Source organism: Dunckerocampus dactyliophorus, chromosome 15, assembly GCF_027744805.1.
Source record: "Dunckerocampus dactyliophorus isolate RoL2022-P2 chromosome 15, RoL_Ddac_1.1, whole genome shotgun sequence".
Classification (NCBI taxonomy): domain Eukaryota; kingdom Metazoa; phylum Chordata; class Actinopteri; order Syngnathiformes; family Syngnathidae; genus Dunckerocampus; species Dunckerocampus dactyliophorus.
Genome location: NC_072833.1, coordinates 27,903,196 through 27,922,196, shown reverse-complemented (window position 1 = coordinate 27,922,196; position 19,001 = coordinate 27,903,196). Strand labels below are relative to the sequence as shown.

Below are 19,001 nucleotides of genomic sequence, written 5' to 3'. Positions count from 1 at the left end.
CTAGACAAGAACATTTTTAGTTTTTGTGAAGTAAAACCTTTGAGTTTTCATTGTGTTTACCTGGACTAAAACCATCACATGTAGAAATGACTAAAATGTGACTAAAACAAGAAGCATTTTCGTCCAAGAGACTGAGGCTGCAGGGTGTGATGGCCAATTTGGATATTTGTTTCAATCTGATTTTATGTGGTCGCTGAGATTAGCAAAGAAATGTGACCGGTCAAGGTGAACGCAAAGCGTCGCTTATATTTCCGTGCGTTTATGGAAGTCAAGTTGACGGTAGTGTGTGCGCTCCTCAGCGCATTTGTGGCAATTTCAATGATTGTGTGCAAAGGGAGTCAATATTTTTGAACCAAATGCGCAGCAGATTAAGAAGAAAGAGAGCAAGAATTTTGGCTACGGCAGTTTGTGGAGAACGGGCTGCGATGCCTGTTGAACAATCAGCAGCTTCACTGACACTTTTTGAAAGCAACTTTCGGATGACAAGAAGCTTTTACCCACACGGGTGAGCACCTTTATCAAAGTCTCGGTAAGCACGCCACTCCACGCCATACAGGTGGGATGAATGCAACCTGATGGTTGGCATACATATGGGATTCTACCAACATGCCAATGAGGCCTGCGGCCATTTGAAAAAAAATGGGAATGGTTGTTCACACTGACATGAAAGAACCCAATCCAAGTCACATATGAGCAATAAAAAAATGGAATTGACCTGCAGCGTGAACATTGCCTATGACTACAAATAAAATGGCTGCCAACTGAGGTACACCCTGGCCTGGTCGCCCGCCAATCACAGGGCACGATTATACAAACAAGCATTCGCACTCACATTAATACCTACAGACAATGTATAGTCTGCATTTATTTAACGTGCACGTGTATGGAATAGATGTTCCAACGGAGATACCAAATACAGAGACACCACGAGGCCACCGTGCAGCCACACACAAAATACATTTTATAGAGAATAATCATAGTTTCATACATGCAGAAAATGATGGCAAATCATTCCAAATGAGGAACGGATGGAAGGTACTTCCCGTACATCCTGCTCAGATCAAATTCAAGAATGTTTGTCACCTTCTCTAACCTTTTTCGGGTTATTTAGCGTTGAGCGAGTCAGCAACACCCTTTGCTTGGCCACACGAGCATGCGTTGCAAGACAAGCAGACCCAATTTGTTCAGGGCAATATTCCACATTTCAGCAAACGATTTACACAAAAAACAAATATTATGAAATTTGGAGGTTTTTTAGGATTTTCTTTCTGTAATAAGAAGGCTAAAAGAAACAACATGATACATATCGGAAGACTTATTATTAGTTATTAGTATCAACATTATGCCTTTTGCTCTATTTTTCCCATTTTTGGTTTCATTTCATATCTACAATGTGCCAACAAGTCACAGGCCACAAATGACCCCAGAGCTGCACTTTGGACACCCCTGCTTATTTAGCTCTTTGTAAGTGTTGAGCACGTGACTTGACGTCAACAATTTCTTATTGCTATTGTTCGTCAAGAGCAAACAATGGTAATTAACGAGAGAAGGGAAGTGGTATTGCAGCTAAAACTAATCCATGCGTACAAGAGGCATTTTTATTGCAAATGTTGATCTGAAATCAGAGGACAAGGCGTTGACAGAACAAGTTATATAGAGACAGGAAGTTATGTTCAACAAACCCACCAATCACAGTCTTTACAGTCTGCATTGCACAGATGAGTATGATCATACTGAAGAGGTTGTGTTTGCTGAGGAGTGCATCATCAGGATATTTTCCACTTCCAGTCCTGGAGATCCAGAAGAGGAAGCAGCTTGTGTAAACATTTAAAAGTGACACACAGTGAGGGGAACCAAAGATGGACACACACGCGCACGCACACACAGTGTACATACTGCAGGGACACGCTTTAATGCGAGCTGGCAGTCTGTGACGGGACAGACGCAGATGACAGAAATGAGTCGGTGGGATGAGACAAGCATGAAAAATGCTTTGATGCACGGCCAGCATACTCTTGCTGACCCACACTGTCATGTTCATGTTCACTTGTGCTGGAAGTCTCAAACACACATGCCGTTTCTTCATGTACGTACGTATGTGGAAGCCTTTTAGCCTTCATACTCATCAATAGCTTCACTTTTGAAGATCCTGCAGGTCAAGGTGGACTTTACTGGAAGACAATTTCAACATTTGCATGGGAATTTGTTGTAAACGTTAGGGGCTGCAGCGCCACCTGTTGCTTCAGCATGCATTTCAGTCTTTCCCACAGGACTGCAATCTATGTGTGGCAGTTAGGGTGTGACATAATGACATCATGGTGTAATATTCATCCTTGGCCATGATGCATTTGCATGTCATTGAGTGCAAAACATGAAAAGCACAACAAAAACATTTAGAAATACATTGAAACTTCTGATGGGAGGGGCCTCACAGCAGCCCCCGCCTCACATGCATTAATGTCAGAGGTCAGAAAGCCCACTTTTTACCTGTTGGTGTCTGTCTGTCACTGGTAATGTTTTTCATCAAGGCATTTTGTCCTTGAACGCACCGCAGTAATGTGCTATGGAAGTGAAACCTAACCCTAACTTCCTGTGACGCTGCCACCAAATATATAATATATATAATAAATATATAATAAACCCACCAAACACAAGACAAAGACATCCATACCTCCACCCCTTTACACCACTCTAATCCCTGCAGGAGACATCTCACACTTTTCACAGCCTCTCCGTTTTAGTCCCCTCGCTAGATTTGTCACCAGTGGATTTTTTGACAAAGAGTATCTGGGGGGTCTGACATTCCTCAAAGTGGCTAAACTGGCAACACGGATCCCTCCTACTACATCTTCTTATCCTCTGGCAGACCAGGTGTATATGTATACGCTACCAAACAGACAGTCCCATTGTAATGTGTTCATGAGCGAGTGCTAGCAGGTAGCGCCAACGCCAAATGTTTAGGCGCCACTAATAAATGGATCTGACTCTTCTGAGAGTACAAGAAAAGCTGCACGCAAGTGTCACTAATTGGTTGACATATGAGAAGGCTTTCTGCAAGAACTCATTGCTTAAAAATGGCCCCAAGCCTCCAATTAACCCTTTCAACCTTGCACACGCACACACACACCCACCCACACACACACACACACACACACACACACACACACACACACACACACACACACACACACAGATGCTGACAGTGCCAAAATAAACAGCCAATGGCATTGGTGGGAATCTTGTGTACATTCTAAGCAGGCAGGAAAGTAAAAAGCGATCCAAGCAAGACGTGAAAAGAAGCAGAAAGAGAGAAACAAAAAAAAGGAAGCAGAAAACTTGAGCAAAACTTTTCCCCAGCGAGGGCCACAGTGAAACATGAAACTTGATATTCTCTAGTGTGGACATGCTAAGAAGTGCTACAGTATATACACCATTTCATCTCAGCTTGACACAAACATTCTATTATCATCAACTTCACTCTTTCAGCTGTTTGTCTCATTTTTTGCTGATTTAATATTTCAACTTTTTTCTTAAATAATCTTTGTAATTTTCCTTTCATCCTATGTTGAATTTATTCCCATAATATTATAACTCTTTCCCCAACCTAATTTTCCAAAAATGACCTTATTTTGTTTTGTTTTTCATAATTTCTTCTTTAATATTTCAACTTTTTGCTACTAAAATTAGATGATTTTTTCTCTTAATATTACATTATTCTCATTAGGATGCAAAGTTTTAATATTTTGACTTTATTCTCGTAAAATTCCAGCAGTTTTTTTCCCATTTCTGCTGTTTTTTTTTATATTTTATAACAATTTCAACTTCAGTCTTGTAAATGATTAAATTATTAATTATAAATTAGACTTCATTCCCATGTTTGGACTTTATTCTCCTCACATTAGAACTTTTTCCGCAACCTAATTTTCCAAAAATGCCAACTTTATTTGTTGTTTTGATTGTTTCTCATACTACTAGGACTTCTGATTTGTTGCATTTTCTGTAATATTTCAACTTTATGCTACTCAAATGTTATTTTTCCTCATAATATCGCGAGGTCTTTCTGGTAAAAACATGACTTTTTCCTCATCATATTTTGACTTCATCTTGTCACATGACGGCTGACTATTCCAGTTTTGCTGTTTTTTTGGTTTTTATTTTTTTGTTAAATTATATTTTTAGAATGTGCCACAGGCCAATTAAAAAACGGCTGTGGGCCACAAATGCACTTCGGACACCCCTGATTTATGGAGCCGCCATTTCAAAATAAAAGTCAGACTCACCCGCTCAGTTTGGGGGGCGGGCTGGTGTCAGGTGACATGAAGCGACTCGCCCTCCTGACCAACACAAACAGGACTGGAGGTCAAGTCACATGACTTGAGCTACCGTTTAGCAGACAAGAAGCTCACAAAGCCATTAGAAGAACACAAAGCGTCTTTTAATGCCACAAGATAAATAAGAAAATTATGATGCGGATATTAGACGCTGAAAAACACCTTCTGCTCACCACCGCTCTCAACTCCAATCACATCCTGCTGCCTTGTCCCTCGGAAGCACAGCAGCCTGTCTTTGTGTGCGTGTGCATGTGTGTGTGTGTACATTGAAGTTCGCTTGGCAGCACTTCTAACAACGCTAGGCCCTCCAACAGAACGTCTCAGTCTGTGGGTGCTCTATCTCAAAGAGCCATATGCTCGGCCATCGCTTGCTCACAACTGTGCGCTCATGGTTTGGAGCGTGTGTCCATATGTTATTACATCTTAGCACACCGCACACACCGCGCACACACACCGCGCACACACACACACACACACACACACACACACACCGCGCACACACACACACACACACACACACGGCCCAACTTTAGTGACCAAAGAGTTTGAACTGCTTGTAAGCATCAATTGACCAAGCGTTGGCTTGATCTAAGATAAGATAAGATAAGATATGCCTTTATTCGTCCCACAAAAGGGAAATTCCAGATTGTAATTCTTTTGTTTTGTTTTTTTTTATTTTTTACGCCTGTCCTGTCCAGCCTTTAAGGCAGATAGAATTGTAGATCTAAATGCCGTCATTTACTCTGCCAGGGAGAAGTGTGATATACACTTCCCCTGTTATACAGAATTTATTTGACTTAGATGCTTGTTATTAAGCAAATTTGGTGCCACCAGACCGGGGCAGGAGGGGACAGAGAAAAGAAAAGGGGGGCGGGGGGGGGGGGGGGGATGCGGGGATGAGAGGGGGACAAAGAGACAAGAGACAAGGACAACAGCAGCAACAACAATTGTGACAACAAGAACAGAACAACAGAAACATACAGAACGACATCAGCAAATAAATGTCTGTGACGACTATAAAGACGAACAAGGACATAAGGACAAAGGACAAAACAATATCAACAACCACAATGACAATGCTGTCAATGACAATCACACATAATAGTAGTCATGAAATGATGAACTATGATAGTGATCACAATGACAATACTGCATTTGAATCAGTCACACATAATAGTAGTAATGAAATGATGAACTATGATAGTGAACAGAATGATAATTACTGTAATGCACATCATTGTAAAAAAAAAAAACTATAATCATACTGCTGATATCACCGTCGCTGTAATAAAAGCAACAACATAATAACACCCTGGTTAACTCAGTGAGTAATGTGGGGAAGTACGTATGTACTGTGAGTGTGCATATGTACAGGTATCTCTGTATGTGGGGAAGACTTCATATATATATAAAGGTGCAAGAATGTGTGGGCGTGTAATTGTCACTGAGAAAGCATGAAAGGAAAGGGGCCGCACTCCACCTCCCAGAGAGCCCCGCCCCAAATAGCCAGGCCGAGCCCCCGCCGCCAGAAGGCCACCCACAGGGGCAGGCAGCACAAAGATCAGTGCCCCAAGCGCCAGCCCAGAGAGCCCTCCCCCCCGGGAAGACCAGCAAGGGGCTGAAGAGAGGTAATCCCAGCCAAAGACAGGGCGCCGGCGGGCCGGAGGACAGCCAACACGCGCACGCACACACACACACACACACGCACACACACGCACACACTCGCACACACTCGCACACACTCGCACACACTCACAGTGGTCGCCTGCCCGACACCCAGAAGCCTCGCCCTATCCCCCGCTGGTAACCCAAGGAGCAGCGGAGCCGGGGACCCCGGGGTCCCGGACATACAATCCAGAACCCAGGCACGGAGAGCGCGGACCACTGGGGAGCAGGAAGACAACAGGCCACACCCTCCCAACGGTAGGACGCCGCCAGCAAGGCAGACAGAGGAGTCAGCGAGGAGGAAAGCGGGGAACTGAGCAAGCGGGCGGGAAAACGGGCGAGCAGTCAGGCAAACCACCACACAGCGCCAACCGACACCCGCGGGCCAGCAAACCCCGGAGAGGGAGCGGGAGTGCCGCACCCCAAGCCGCAGGGAGGCCAAGCACCAGAGCCGAGAAGGCGAGACCAGCAGCAGACCAGCCGACGGACCCCACCAACCACCAGAAGCCAGACCAGCCACATGCCACCACAGCCGACAGCGCACCACCCGCGCTCCGGAGCTCCACCCCCGACAAGCCCGCAGACAGACCGGGGGAGGCGAGGACACAGACAGCGGCACAAAGCGCAACGGCGACAAATGCCCAAGCGCCCGGCAGAGCACAACCCCCCACAGCGGGCCCGGCCCCAGGGCACACGATTTGTCGCATTTTGAACAAATGCGACATATCGGTTCGTCAGTGTTCATGCGCTCACATTGTTCATTCTGTTTAAAACCCCAAATATTCCCATGCTGGGGCTGTAGCGTTTGCCTTGGAAACCATCGCTTCTGTGACTTCATTCATGTTGCTGTGGGCTGCTGGAGAGGGGGCAGCACGGAAAGGGACAGGAGCAGGATCAATAGGCTGATCAGGAGAGCGAGCTCTGTCCTGGACGGTCCTCTGGACTCCGTGGAGAAAGTGGGGGAGAGAAGGATGTTGGCTAAGCTGACATCCATCATGGACAACACCTCTCACCCCCTACATGACATTGTTGTTTCCCTGGGCAGCCCCTTCACCCACGGTGTAAGAAGGAGAGGTTCCGCAGGTCCTTCATACCGACCGCTGTCAGGCTCTACAACACCTGCACCACCTGAACCATGTTGTAGTCAATATGTATTCTTTACACTGTACTCTTTACTTGCGTATCTTGCTTGCTTGCTGCTGTAACAAGTAAATTTCCCCGCTGTGGGATAAATAAAGTACATACATACATACAGACATTAACATATGCTTTCTCACGAGGCTAGTTTGGTGCTAGCATCCTGTGTCCACTCACTAGTAGCAATGCCTCCACAAAGAGGCTGAATGAGAGGACAGGAGGGTTCACTCTCTCTGTTCATTCCACTATAGAAACTCTTGTCATCCAGCCTGTGTGGTACAGACAGACAAGCAGATGAAACACACGCGTAAATGCACAATTGCACATGTCAATTTATCGAGGGATTTGATTAATAGAGTTATCGATTATCATGACAGGCCTAGTTGTGATTGTGTTGCTATGGGCGTCAGTGGCAGTCACTGTTGTGTCCTTGGGCAAGACACGTCACTCTCCTTACGTCCTGCGCTGCCCACACTGATGTATGATTCTCTGTCCACATGGGAACGTTCCTGGGATTCCTGGGAAAAAAATTGCATCCACACGGTTCCAGATTAGTAAATAGTTGCATCCGGACGGGAACGCATCACTGGGTGAAAAGGATGTAATACACAAGGCACGCCTACGTGTGGCGCTGTAAACACACACACAAACACACACACACACACACATGGAACCACGTGACACACCAAACCACGTCGTCTTCTGCTTCCCAAGGCTCATCTAGACTTACAACCAAGTGGAATTACTTCTACGAGTCATTTTGGAGACTAAGACAACTAAATATGAAAATGGAAGGCTGAAACCATAAAACACTTGGCCGTGTTTCCATGTGGATAGCCCCTGAATGTGTATGAATGTTTGGTGGTCGGAGAGGCCGTAGGTGCTAATCGGCAGCCCCGGTTCCATCAGTCTCCCCCAGGACAGCTGTACTTACAGATGTAGATAACCACCACCAGTGTGTGACTGAGGAGTGAATGGTTAATGGCTTCATTGATAAGCGCTTTGGGTGAAAAGGGTGAAAGGCACTACTGTATATGAATCTAATCCATTGAGGAAAAGGCTTCTTGAGACGTCATCTGTACTTCTGTGAAGAAGGTGTCGGACGTTTCGCTCCTCATCCGAAGAGCTTCGTCAGCGAATGTGAAAGGGTGATGGGTTTGTGTTGTATCATACGTGATTCCCCACCGCAATATAGATCCGCGGTGTTAACAGTGTTGCTAGGAGCACAAGACTTGACGTGTGCTGCTGTGCGAATGAGGTTGATGGAGTTAGCAGGACTTGGGGATTGGGGCATGACGGCTTCTGAGCCGAGTAAGCTCCCCCAAACCCGAGAAGAGCGTAAGCCTTTCGTGAAGGAGAGTGGTAGCGGAGCTACCAGGACTGAGATGTGGAAGGCTTTGATTAAAGCGGGAGTACAAGCAGAGGAAATAGATGGCATCCCAACGAATGCGTTAATGGAGAAGTGTAGGCAGAAGGGCATACAAGTGAGGTGTAATATGGCTCCTAGGGTGGATCTGGGTGTGGCAGACTTGGTCGCTATGCTGAAGGAAGTGGTCAGGCCACCTCCTACGGCGCCACCCCGTTCAAGAGTGGAGGATCAGTCTGATGATGATTCCTCAGATTCGGGAGAGGAAGAAAGGTATGTTGCTGCCGTGAGCAGAAAGCAGACCAAGAAGCAGAGGAAGAAGGAGAAAAGAGATAGGCGAAGGCGTGACAGGGATGAAGAATAGGGGGATGGTCAAGCCCTGGTAGTCCAAAATGCGGTGAACTGGTCTACCAGTGATATTAGGCCTCATGTGCAAGTGCAGATATATTGGGACAAGTCTGTGCAAACTGTAACCGCGTTAGTGGACACGGGGGCGAGGCCTCATTGATTTGTGGGAATCCAGCTAAAATGAAAGGTGCTGAGGTTCCACTGATTGGACTGGGGGGGCAGGCAATCATCGGGAAAAGTGTTTGCCTACCTTTAAAGATTGGAGCCATGCCCATCCGGAAATACAATGTTGTTGTTACTCCTATACAGGAGTGGATTGTTGGCATGGACATTCTGGCAGGAATGACTCTGTATTTGTCACAGGGAAAATTCCAGTTCGGAGTATCACCCCAAATTAGGGCGATACTGGTGGGAAGGGCAAAAATGGAACCCTTCCCAATACCGCTGGCCACTGAAGTGGTACATCAAAAGCAGTACCGGCTTCCGGGAGGACACAAAGAAATTTCCAATACGATACAGGAATATCTGGACGCAGGGGTGTTAAAACCCATCACGACTCAATGGAACAATCCATTGTGGCCGGTGAGAAAGTCCGATGGGACATGGCGTATGACTGTGGATTATCGAAAATTGAACAGATTAACCCCTGCCTTGACATCAGCGGTGCCTGATGCCGTGACTATCATCGAGCGGGTGCAGCATCACCCCGGAACATGGTATGGGGTTATTGACCTTGCAAATGCCTTTTTTACCATTCCTATACCAGAGGATAGGATGGAGCAGTTTGCCTTCCAGTGGGAAGGTCGGCAGTACACGTTCACAAGGCTGCCTCAAGGGTATTTGCACAGTCCCACGATATGTCATCGTATTGTGGCAGAACACTTGGCTCAAATGAAAATGCCTGATGAAGTGGGCATCTGGCACTACATTGATGACATAATGCTTCAGGGAGCTAGCCAGGAACAGGTTAAGAGTGTGCTTGACCAGCTGATTGCCCACATAAAGACATTTGGATGGGAAATCAATCCAGCAAAGGTGCAGGGACCTTCGCAGACGGTGACATTTTTGGGCATCCTGTGGAATAAAGGGGAAAGGGAAATGACACAAAAAGCTAAAGATAAGATCATTAATTTTCCTACCCCACATTCCAAGAAGGATGCACAAAAATACATTGGATTGTTTGGATTCTGGAGGAATCACATTCCTCATCTGGGTCAGATACTGCAGCCGCTGTATCAGTGTACTCGGAAAAAGGAGGAATTCGTGTGGGGAGATTCCCAACAACAAGCATTTGACATGGCTAAAGAAGCTATTCAGCAGGTTGTCTCGCTAGCCAAAATGCAATCAGGGCCGGTAGAGCTACAAGTATCAGCTATCAATCAGTACGCGAACTGGAGTTTATGGCAGAAACAAAATCGAGTCAGAAGACCTCTAGGGTTCTGGTCTCGGAAGCTGCCAGATGCAGGAATAAGATACACTCCTTTTGAGAAGCAGCTGTTGGCCTGTTATTGGGCCCTACTAGAAACTGAGGCTCAGACCATCGGACATGAGGTGTGCATGAGGACTCATATACCAATTTTGTCTTGGGTTATGAGTAACCCAACCACACATCGTGTGGGGGTGGCCCAGGAAGCCAGTATCATAAAGTGGAAATGGTACGTGGCTGAGCGAGCTAAGCCAGGAGAAAAAGGATTGTCTTTGTTACATGAGAAGGTTGCTGACGTACCTGAGGAGGACGAAATTCAGTTTGAGGTGATGCCGTTAGCGGAGTCACCAGTACGTTTGGGTGTGAGGTGGGATGACTTGATGGAAGCAGATAAGGAGAGGGCATGGTTTACTGATGGCTCATGCCGATACCAAGGAGGGAAGCGAAGGTGGAAGGCCGGGGCCTTTAATCCTCAATTGAGTCAATCCTTAGAGGAGCTAGGGGAGGGGAAAAGCAGTCAGTGGGCAGAGTTAAAAGCAGTCCACATGGTAATTATGCAGAGTGGACCGCAAGGAGTACATCTGTATTCTGATTCGTGGTCGGTGACTCAAGGATTGCTGGCGTGGATGCCCACGTGGCATTCCACTGGTTGGAAAATTCACAACAAGGAAGTCTGGGGAAAGGAGTTGTGGGCTGATATTTGGGAAAAGGCTTTGGAAGTGCCCATTACTGTTGTGCATGTTGATGCTCACACCACGAGGGATAATGCAGAAGCTTTGTATAACAATGCAGCAGATCAGTTAGCAAAAATCATGGTTGTAGAACGACAATCTTCAGTGGGGCTAGCTCGTTGGGCACACGAGAAATCAGGACACTGGGGGTGGCAAGGGACTACCCAGTGGGCGCGAGACAGAGGTATAGATCTGAAAGTTGATGATGTTAAGACTGCCATTGCTGAGTGTGAAACGTGCCAACATCAGAGGAAAGGTGTTCCTCAACATATGCAGGGCCACATCCAAAGGGGAAAACAGGCAGGGCAGATATGGCAGATAGACTACATAGGGCCGTTACCTATGTCAAAGGGATGTCGATATGTGTGTACGGCGGTAGACACATTTTCGGGAGTGTTGGTAGTGCACCCGTGCAAAAATGCTAATCAAAAATCCACCCTGAAATGTAATCCAGAGGTACTATGGCATGCCTGTCCAGATCCAGACGGATAATGGCACCCATTTTACAGGTAAACAGGTAAAGGACTGGGCGAAACATCACCATGTAGAGTGGATATATCACATTCCATACCATCCACAAGCGGCAGGCTTAGTGGAACGTATGAACGGAATTCTGAAGGAAGCATTGCGTAAATTGTCCTCAGATAGGACACTAAACGCCTGGAACGACAACCTTAGGGTAGCTGTAGATCAGCTGAATAACAGACCAGTCGGGTCAGGGGTCACTCCTTTAATTAGAATGATTTCAGGGGAAGGGGTCAGGCATACTAACCAACCAATCAAAATGTGGAAAGTGAAACCAGAGGCGGAGCTGCCAATTCGAGCGACCCCAGGGTCAGCTGGGCTAGATCTCCGCCTCCTGAAAACAGAGACCATACTACCAGATAAGGTCATGGTGATACCCACGGGGTTAGGATTACAGTGTCCGGAGGGAACTTATGGGCACATACTGCCACGTAGTGGGTTGTCTCTCAAAGGGTTAACTATCCAAGCAGGAGTGATTGATTCGAATTACCAAGGCGAATTGTCGGTAGTGTGTCGATTGTTTGCGGAACAACCCCTAGTCCTGGAAAAGGGAAGCAAAATTGCACAATTAGTGATCAAACCTTGTGAGATGGGAAAAGTGCAGGAGACCTCTAAACCTATTGTTATGACATCTCGAGGGAAGGGGGGCTCCGGTTCAACTGATCAAATAGGTGCAAAGGTGTGGGTGAAGCAAACACATGGTCCACCCCGTCCAGCCGAAATTATTGCACAAGGAAATGACGCTACGGTGAGCGTCATTTACCGAGGAGAAGAGAAATGGGTCAATGTACCCGTGTCAAAATGTTGCTTAAGGGAAGATTAGAAAGTGTAGGATGCTATGTCCAACTGTGCTTCTTTGTGCAGGTACATGATCAACTGGAAACGCTTTACTGGAGTGCCAAGGAGGGCTCGACATCGACAAGATGGCTGGGGACCGCGGTCCTGGTGGTGCCGGCTCTTTGGTCACGCGCCTCCTTGCTCTTGGTGTCATGGTGGTCCACTCTTGGGGAACAACCCAAGGCACGACCCGGACTCAGTGGACGCCAGCGGGGACGACCCTGAACATCGTGTGGAAACGCTCGATGGAGGAACGAGTGCAAGACCACGTGAGCTGTCCGGCAGGTCAAAGATGTCTGATGGGTACCATTACCAGCGCCTGCCCTATGTTTGAATGCGGAACCTGTGTGGAACAGTGGGATGACAAGTGGTGGAAGGTTCCGCGAATGATGGTTCGAGGATGTAAGGTAACTGTTCACTCACGAGTGACTCTGTGTGTGATGGTTGGATATGACGCTACTACACGGCCGTTACAATGCTCCAATACCATCGGGATGGAGCTGACGTTTTGGCCCGACACGAACTTCTGGATCATCAATGGGACAGAGATTACGGGACGGGAAGCCTACGGGGACCCGTTCCGGGTGTGGGGCGATGGACAGCCTCGCACGCCATCAACAACGGCTTGGACTTGGACAATGCCAGTCACGAGTACACCTGACACTGCACCACGAGTGGTGCAGACACAATTGGTTCCGATACTATCGACATGTGTGCAAATGGCGCGATCGATAGTTCATACTAAGGTCGCTTAGACTGTGACCTTCCCATACATCCCTGTGTGCAGAAGACGACGACGAGGTTGGCTGGACTCTCTGCTCGGAGGAACAGGGACTCTTTTGGGGGTCTCTAATACAATGGATGGGGAGATGACACGTACAATGTTATCGAATACTGGTCAATATACGTCACAATCTATGCATAAAATTGGCGAATGGTTACCAACGGTCGTAGGGCTACAAAAGAGTGAGATGAAGATATGGGATAAACAATTTCAATGGCAACTGCAAATGTGGAAAGAAGCGGGGAAAATTTGGTATAATAGCTCTAGGATTCATGATTGGACGGCATGTTCCATACAAGCTACTCATGCTAGAGCACAAAGGAATGCATTTATCTCAGCTATGACTTCAGGAAATTATCATCAGTGGCGACAGATTTGGAATATCTCACGCACTTTGTGGGTTAAATTGTACCCGGACCAAACCATTTGTGACAGTCAGGGGTGTAGGGGAATGTGGGAACAAAATATTGTGACAGAAGTTAAAAAGGTGTGTAGGTACCGAGTGTTACCGGTTGTGACTAACCATGCTTATTATTATTTGCATGTGAGTGGTGCGTGGTTTGAACCCGCCACCAATTTGACATTTGATATGGATGTTTGTTCGGCAACAGATCTGGGGGAGGTTTGTGACTTACAGCAAGGGCACAGGAATCCGTGTTTAAATGACAGTCAGGTAGCCTTATGCAATTGGACAGTGGAGGAACCAACGGATACGCTAGTCCAGGTGGGGCCACACCATCTGTGTGTAGCAACCGTGTCCTCCCACCCGCAGTTACCTTCAGCTCCATTCGTTGGATGCCTGAGTAATGTACATTCTTGGTCTTGGCATAATCGGACTTATTATCTTACCAACTACACTGAACAATCTGTGTTGACGCAGGTGCAGTGGGATCAGTTACATAATCCGTGGTCAGTCTCTCTAGATCGCTTCAGGTGCGCACTGGAGCGGTCTACGGAACTGCAGCGGATGGTAAAGGAACAAAAATTAGCCGTTGCCAAGGCCTGGGTGTCTACTCTGGTAGTCAAGGATGAAGTACAGCATGTTGCCCGGCTGATACAACAAAGTTCAGCCCATCATTGGTGGGACATTTTTTCGGGAATGTCTACAACCGCACAAACCATTGTAGTGCCTCCCCTAGTTGCACTAGTGTTAATTTTGCTTTTGCTTACAATGTGTAATATTGTTACTTGTGTTTATATACGGCTTATGGGACGTCACGTCTTCAATATAATCAAACAGCAATTGCGATGATTATAATCATACATGCACGAACCAGAAATTATAATAGAGAGATATATGTTGAATTGGTTCCAGCGGCCACATGGGAATTGCGGTTATTGGACCACAGGGGAGGCATATACTCTCGTTTAATAGTGGTTGATCAGAATGAGTTATGGCAGGCATTTCTGCATCATATGAACCTTGACCGACAGTATATTTACACCACTCAGCCTTATACATCGCACGCAGGTTTGTTATTGTATGATTTGCCTGATCATTGGGAAAGTTACATCAATTGATGTGAAAACATCAAGAGTGGAATGAGTAGGAAGGCGGGTATGTGATGTTTTCACCTCAACAGATGTGTTGTAAAAGGTCAACTTGACATGCTGGGGTGAATTTGTCTGTGACACACGGGCGGATTTACTTGAGAGGGTGCAACACGATCTGGTTAATTGGAATAATTGGGAGGGGAACATGATGAATAATGAAGATTTTATGAATTGAGGAAAATGATGTTCAGAACATCAAGAGTGGAATGTGAAAGGGTGATGGGTTTGTGTTGTTCTGAACATTCATTTCCCAGGATACGAATGTGAGAAAGGGTTTGTGTTGTTCTGAATATTCACTTCCCACTGCATGTCTGCTGACCTTGCCTACCAGGTGCTTGATACGAATGTGAGAAAGGGTTCACTTCCCACTGTATCTTGTTATGGTCTTGATACGAATATGAGAAAGGGTTTGTGTTGTTCTGAATATTCACTTCCCACTGTATCTTATTATTGTCTTGATACGAATGTGAGAAAGGATTTGTGTTGTTCTGAATATTCACTTCCCACTGTATATCTGCTGACTTTGCCTACCAGGTGCCTGATACGAATGTGAGAAAGGGTTTATGTTGTTCTGAATATTCACTTCCCACTGGATGTCTGCTGACCTTGCCTACCAGGTGCTTGTTAAAAAATAGTAACTCTGCGTGCGAATGCCTGAGTTTCGGGGCCGGCCACCCCGTTCTCACGCTCGCACGAACAGACTGGTATAAAGAGGGGAGAGCGAAAACACCTAGACGGAGTCTGCTGCGGGTTGTGATCGAACGCCCAGCCGATTGACGCGAACTCTTCCACGGGTGTTGGCTCTCCACTCTGTTGGCGTAGGTAAGAGGCTTTTTCGCTGCAATCATATATCTTGTGTGTTGATGCTTAAATAAATACGCCCTTGTTTAGGCTAAAATACCTTGATGTGTCTGTGTCATTCTGTGTGCCGACTGAACACGATCCTCTAAAAAATATTCTAAAACAGCGAACTAATAAGTGCTGGTAGCTTAGGCCTTAAATACAGTAAGAGTGGGCGGAATGTGTGTGCCAACACCCTCCCCCTATTGGCTCCTTACACTAAGCCTGGGCGGAGTAGTGGTATAATCCTATCCTGCTATTAACACCTCCGATAAAAGGGAAGTGTCGCTCCCTGAATTGGGTATGAACAACTCTGATACTGGCTCGTTAGCATCTATTGTTCTGGCTCGGCCCTGGCTTCACCTCTATTCCATCCACTGTAAAGATGAGGAATGCAAAGAGCACTACATTGGGGAAACTAAGCAAATGCTCCAAAAAAGGCTTTATCAAAATCGCAGGGACAATTCTAGTGGTCCTCAATCAGCAGTACATCTACACCTTAAAGCTACCAATCACTCTTTTGAGGACAGCGAGGTAAATATTTTGGCCAAAGAAAACAGATGGTTTGAAAGAGGAGTAAAGGAAGCTATTTTTGTCAAACAACAGAACCCATCTTTGAATCGGAATAGTGGTTTGAGGTTTAATTTGGACCCTGTGTTCAGCAGGTTACTGAGACCAAAACCCACAGCTCTTAGTCTTGATAATGAGGTGAAGCCAGGGCCGAGCCAGAACAATTCTGATCTCAAATTGTTTGCACATTTGTATTGTATTTGTATTTGTATTTGTATTTGTACTTTATTTATCCCACAGCGGGGAAATTCACTTGTTACAGCAGCAAGCATGATACGCAAGTAAAGAATACAGTGTAAAGAATACATATTGACTACAACATGGTTCAGGTGGTACAGGTGTTGTAGAGCCTGACAGCGGTCGGTATGAAGGACCTGCGGAACCTCTCCTTCTTACACCGTGGGTGTAACAGTCTGCTGCTCAAGGAGCTGCTAAGGCAACCCACAGTGTCATGTAGCGGGTGAGAGGTGTTGTCCATGATGGATGTCAGCTTAGCCAACATCCTTCTCTCCCCCACTTCCTCCAAGCAGTCCAGAGGACTGTCCAGGACAGAGCTCACTCTCCTGATCTACGCCTATTGATCCTGCTCCTGTCCCTGTCCGTGCTGCCCCCTCTCCAGCAGCCCACAGCATAGAAGATGGCTGAGGCCACCACAGAGTCATAAAAGGTCCGTAAAAGAGTCCTGCACACACCAAAGGACCTCAGTCTCCTCAGCAGGTGGAGGTGACTCTGGCCCTTCTTGTAGAGGGCGTGGGTGTTGACGGACCAGTCCAGTTTGTTGTTAAGGTGAACACCCAGGAATTTGTAGCTGTCTACCAACTCTATGTCCGCTCCCTGGATGTTCACCGGTGTGAAGTGAGATGTTTTCCTCTGGAAGTTAATGATCATCTCCTTTGTCTTGCTGGTGTTGAGTTGCAGCTGGTTAAGCTCACTCCAGCTGACAAAGTCCCTGATGACCGTCCTGTATTCCAGATCGTTCCCCTCTGAAACACAACCAACGATGGCTTTGTCATCGGAGAACTTCTGGATGTGACACTGTGTGGAGTTGTGTGTGAAGTCCGAGGTGTAGAGGGTGAAGAGGAAAGGGGAGAGCACCGTACCCTGAGGGGCACCTGTGCTGCAGAGTACCATGTCAGACACACAGTGACGGAGCCTCACATACTGTGGTCTGTTGGTGAGGTAGTCTATAACCCATGCAGTCAGGTGTTGGTCTACTCCCACAACCTCCATCTTCACTCTGAGTAGTGACGGCTGGATGGTGTTAAAGGCACTGGAGAAGTCAAAAAACATGACCCTCACAGCGCTCCCGCTGTCCTCCAGGTGTAGCAGTGATCTGTGCAGCAGGTAGATTACTGCGTCGTCCACTCCGATCCGAGGCCGGTAAGCAAACTGCAGGGGGTCCAGCTGAGTGCCCACCAGGGGCCGCAGGTGCTGCAGGATAATCCTCTCCATGGTCTTCATCAGGTGAGAGGTCAAGGCAACAGGCCTGAAGTGGTTAGGCTCCTTGGGACGCGGTGTCTTTGGTATTGGGACCACACAGGAGGTCTTCCACAGGGCCGGGACTTTCTCCAGGCTCAGGCTGAGATTGAACAAGTGCCTGAGAACTCCACAGAGCTGGTCAGCACAGTCCTTGAGGATTCTAGGGCTGATGGCGTCCGGTCCCGGGGCCTTCCTTGCCTTGATCTTCTTCAGCTGACTCCTCACCTGATCATCAGTTATGGAGAGGGGGGTAGAGGATGGCTGGGATGGGGATGTGGGGGTGAAGAGTGGTGAGTTGGTAGGGGAGGGAGGGGGGGGCAGACTCAAACCTGTTGAAAAACAGATTAAGTTCATCTGCCCAGATCTTGTCCCCACTGGCTTGGTCTCTCCCCACTCCTTTACCATGGCCTGTGATGGTCTGCAGGCCTCTCCAGACTTCCCTGGCATTATTCTCCTCCAGCCGCTTCTCCAGTTTCCTCCTGTAGCAGTCCTTCCCCTTCCTGATCTTATGCCGGAGTTCCCTCTGGACTCTGCACAGCTCCTCCTTGTCCCCCGAGTTGAAGACCCTCTTCTTCTTATTCAGCAGGGCCTTAATCACAGAGGTCACCCAGGGTTTGTTGTTGGGAAAACACCGCACCAACTTGGAGGGCACAGTGTTCTCCACACAGAAGTTTATATAGACTGTGATGCAGTGTGTCATGCTGTCAACGTCACTGCCATGGGCATGCCATGGACTACAGAGCACTTCCCAGTCTGTTGTCTGGAAGCAGTCTCTAAGCCTAGCACTGCTCTCCTCAGACCACTGCTTCACAGGCCTCCTCAGAATGACCCAGTGGGGGGAGGGGGGATGAGGTGTATGCATCCTTGATGTTTGCATACAGGAGGTCCAAAGTTTTATTGTCTCTAGTGTGGCATTTGACATACTGGGTGAAGGTGGGAAGAGCAGAGGACAGGGAAGCATGATTGAAGTCACCGGAGATGAGGAGGAGGGATTGGGGGTGCTGGTTCTGAAGTTGAGAGACGATGGTGTGGATCTGCTCTATAGCTGCAGCAGTGACCGCTGAAGGAGGGAGGTACACAGTCATAGCAATAACATGTGAAAACTCCTTCGGAAGGTAGTACGGCCGCATGCTAACCGCTAACAGTTCCACGTCTCTGGTGCACAGTTGCTCCTTCACATAGATGTGTCCCAGGTGGCACCATCTATCATTCACAAACACAGCGATTCCCCCTCCCTTCTTCTTACCGCTCTCCGTTGCCTTCCTGTCCGCTCGTACCAGCTGGAATCCATCCATTGTGACATGTGAATCCGGAGAAAGTTCACTCAGCCACGTCTCCGTGAAGCACATGAGGCTGCATTCCCGGTACTCCCTCTGCAGTCGGGTCAGTGCCGTTAGCTCTTCCATCT

The 19,001-nt window shown here is 47.3% G+C and overlaps 1 protein-coding gene across 6 annotated transcripts in view; it reads right to left on the bottom strand.

Annotated features, from left to right (window-relative positions):
• LOC129194610 (plexin-B2-like) overlaps positions 1 to 19,001 on the bottom strand; it is a 72,329-nt gene that overhangs the window by 35,823 nt on the left and 17,505 nt on the right. The gene's annotated exons all lie outside the window — the stretch shown is intronic.